This window comes from Octopus bimaculoides, chromosome 6 (genome assembly GCF_001194135.2).
Source record: "Octopus bimaculoides isolate UCB-OBI-ISO-001 chromosome 6, ASM119413v2, whole genome shotgun sequence".
In the NCBI taxonomy this organism is placed as follows: domain Eukaryota; kingdom Metazoa; phylum Mollusca; class Cephalopoda; order Octopoda; family Octopodidae; genus Octopus; species Octopus bimaculoides.
In genome coordinates this window covers 87,269,265-87,273,854 of record NC_068986.1, presented here as the reverse complement: position 1 = coordinate 87,273,854, position 4,590 = coordinate 87,269,265, and positions in this window count along the sequence as shown.

Sequence of the window (4,590 nt, the reverse complement as noted above, 5' to 3'; positions counted from 1 at the left end):
TTTTTTTTTTTTTTTTTTTTTTTTTTTTTTTTTTCCACTTCTTAACAGATGATTTCATGCATATTCATGTAGCTGTGTATGTTTATTACTCACTGTCACTGCATTTATCTGTGTTGGTATAACATATATGTATCGGTCGGTGTTTGAGTGTGTATGCGTAAATTTCTTCATGTGTGTGTGTACGTTTGATTATGTGTCCTTCTCTCTCTAATATACACTCATATATGAATATATTCACAATCACGCTTCTCGAATCCTTTTAAATTCCACAATAGGTAAAGAAAAATTGGTATACACCATTTGTAGATTGAATGGGCCCGAACAACGAGGCCGTAAATCCAATCATATCCTACGCAATAAATTTATACTGCGTTGTCAATGCAAACAGTGTGTCTCGAATATATATATGTATATATATATATATATATATATATATATATATATATATATATATATATGTATGCATGTATATATATTTCATATTTATCAATACTTACCAAGTCACACACATGTATATGTATAGCAATTTCTATATCTTGAGTACAAACTGTAAGAAAGCCACAGTCCTGCTGTATTTGTCCTAAGAAAGCATCTCATATAGACGTATAGTGCGAAAGAGTTGCTAAATCCGAGATATCATGTATATATTTATATATAGATATATACACAGAGATATGCTCGAGGCAAATTCGAACCCGTAAGAAAGCTATTCACTATATTTTGTCATGAATACAATTTCTCGCAGTAGACAGACAAGTGTAAACACAGCGAGTCAGCTTGCAGTGCTCCCTACAGACTGTTGGATGCATGTGTTTCTGCGAATTGACACGAGGAACAAGTCCCTCTTATGATATTCCCACCATTATTCAGTGACTGGATGCGCTATTCAGAGGCTCACATTACCCAAAATACAGGGTGACAGTGCTAAGCAATGATGTGCATAAATACATGTGTGTAAGCATTATTTGTATATTCATAATGCCAAAATTTATTTTTGTTCACAGTAATAATTAATACAATTTCATGGGTCTTTTGTTTCCTTGTAAAATGTACGTATTATTAAACTGGTTTGCTTGCAACGTTTGCCATTTTTCTAATTTTTTTCGAACAGGGGCCAGTTGCCACTAAACAATACTTTTACTATTTAGTTCAGAACAATATGGTTAGTGTATTATATAAGTATATACAATAATAATATTGTAACTACAGTTTAACCCTTTACCAGACCAAAACATTTCTAAACTTTCATGCTTGTTTCCATAGCTTGTCTCAACGTAGCTTCACATGCTAAACTTCCAAAATTACCCATTACATGACGAGTAAAACTCTAGTTCAACGATATTCTGATAATTGTTACCCATATATTAATATCGTACCATCTTTTAACTGTCTTAAGGGTGTATAATTAGTAATACATCTTATTCACGTCTTTGAAATTCGAATTTACCCATCTCTATTCCAATAGATTTGAACTTGGGAATAGCAGTAACTAAAACAATAATTATCAGATAAACACAAACATATATGTCTGCTTGAGCATATCTGCGTGTTTGTTTTTATGTAGTGTCCATTTACATCCCAGATGTTGCTGGTTGGACAAATAGAGAGTGATAAACCAAGTACCAGGCTGAAATAAATATTCTGCATAAAATGATTGACTGACAAAACCTTTAAAGGGAATTCCCAGTTAATTCCCTACTTTAATGACTGAGCCTAGCAAAATTATTACAGAATAATATTTCTAAAGATTTTTAAAACTTATGATATTCCCACCATTATTCAGTGACTGGATGCGCTATTCAGAGGCTCACATTACCCAAAATACAGGGTGACAGTGCTAAGCAATGATGTGCATAAATACATGTGTGTAAGCATTATTTGTATATTCATAATGCCAAAATTTATTTTTGTTCACAGTAATAATTAATACAATTTCATGGGTCTTTTGTTTCTTTGTAATAATTTTGAGCCTAGCAAAATTATTACAGAATAATATTTCTAAAGATTTTTAAAACAAGATTACCTTAAACTAAGGAGAAAAATTAGAATTGTCAATGAAAAATTTCCTCCGGCAAGTGGGATTGTTTGCACTGAAGGACATTCAGAAAGTGGCATACATAATGTCTAGGTTTAAAACCTATCATTGATTATCAGGTTGAATTACGTGGAATCAACAAATATATGACCTTGTTGGTCAGACGATTTGCACTTCAGTTCCTCAAATAACTGTACGACAAATATATTGTGCTTCTGCTATATTGAACTATGTTATACATATTTGTCTCATGACCGGCCAACAGGCTGTTATAAGCTAACAATTACTAATAATATAGAAATAACTTGTATTAGTCAACTAATGGCCGACTACAGATCGGAATTTTACTAAGTATGTATTTCAGTCATCATTGTCAAACACATTGACATATCATATCCTGGACCAAAAGTCTGTAACCAAAGCAATGCCTCATACTTCAATAGTTAACACATTCACATATAATCACACATATATACACAAACGATTGTTATATATGTATATTAGTGTTTGTGTCGATGTATATGTGTGTTTGCTAGTACGTGCGTTGGACAAGTCTATAGACGCGTAGACTTGTGGTTAGAGTGTTTCACTCACGATCACAAGATCGTAGTTTCAGTTATCGGACTGCACAGAGCGACGTATTTCTTCAGCCAAGCACTTCATTTCACGTTGGTCTGTGACCAGTTCTACATCTGACACGTGGTACACCGTTCATGTGTACAGGCAAAGTCGATTTGAACGGAGGGATTGAGCTAATGTACAGTAAAAACATTTGACCTCAAGAAATTGCAGAACCGCCTTTCACGGTCTACTACCATCGAATGTGTGCATGTACCAACTCAATATTTTACACTACCAATTGAAAAAATCGAATGTTTTTGTCTGAGGAGCCATCGATAAACAGTGATGTTATCTGTTTCATTTTTACTTCTATTACTTTTCTTTTTTAAATTTTTTGTTGGGCAATTACTTTATCTCTCTGACACCTAGAACTTCTAATATTTCAATGACAAAGGGGTTGATGGTAGTGGCGTCAGAAATCTGAATGGTATGTATGTGGCAGTTGTGGTGGTACTGGTGATGGTTGAAATAATCAACAGAAAGAGAGAGAGAGAGGGAGAGAGAGAGAGAGAGAGAGAGAGAGGGAGAGGTTTAAGAAAATTGTACTGATCCCCGAATGGGAAGTCAAAAAGTATTGTTTATCATGCAGCTTCCAAGTCGACATATTATATCATTGTTTTGAAGAAAATTGTTCATTACTTGAAAAATATTGGTCAAGTTTAATAAAATTCATTATGTACTCTCAATGCATGAAGTGTCATTATTGGAGTCAAGGCCCAATGAGGGGCCCTCTACAGGAGCTAGCTTAAAATCCCCCCAATAGGGTGGCTTTGAAGCTAGTTCATAAATATGTAGATCGAGGGAAAGTGAGAGAGAAATTATTAGGTCGCCCTTTTTCTGTGCCCATTTGTTGTTGCTTTTCGAATAACCGGGAGCGCACCATTCCGGACGCTTGTCACGCTATATTATATAAATAAGATCAAAGCATTGTTTAGTGCTTGCAATATTGCTTGGAAATACGTGTGAGTCTGTTGATCCGTTGATCTTCTATATCTGGCATATCTAATGGGTATTAAAGAGGCTGGCATTATTCTTTATTTATGCTCCTGTATTATCCTTGTTTATCCTCCCTGCTGCCGATTTTTATTGCACCGATGCAGTAGCATTATTGTTGAGTGCATCAGTCAGTACGCAGAAGATGTGGCTATGGGGCCGGCTTTAATCTGCAACAAGTGATTTAAATAATGCCAGTACATACACCAACACAGCTTAACCTCCGCACCGCTGATTTGAGCTTTGCATTTTAAAGATGATACCCACTTTTGTTATTTGAATTTCTGTATTACGACCTTCATATCTAATCACCTAGGATTGTATTGTTACCACGCTGTTATATATTTTAACGGATGGCTCTAAAAATTGTAGAGTTCATAGGGACGTTAGAAAGGAAATCTTGAAGCAAAAGTCGGCATTAGTTACAGGAAATATCAGGTGCAATGATTAGTACCATGAAAAACAAACATTAAAAGCTGCATATCTCTCTTTGCACCAAGCATACTTCTAACAGACCGTGTTCACTATCTGCCTTTGATAGTTATTGTTGGATTTGCTTTCGGTTCGGCTCTCATCGACCGCTACTTAATCCCGTGTGAAGTATCGTTATAACTAACTGTGAACAGAACAGAAAATGTTAATTCGATCGGTAAGCAATGAGTAATATATGTCTATCAGATGTAGGTGAAGAAGTGCTTCTGACATGTAAATGTATAAGCCAGCCGAGAATATATGAGGACCTGTATAATTTATTTTTATAAATATTTAAAAGAAAATCAAGGGGGGAAAAAAAAAAGAAAAAACGGTGAGTCCAGTTATAGCTTGAAGTGAGAAACGAAGAGGATCCAGGTAACTAGCCACAACGAATCAATTAGCACAAAAATTGCGAGGAACTAATTACATTAATTTCTCAAAATATCGATTTTACGTTATTTGTGACT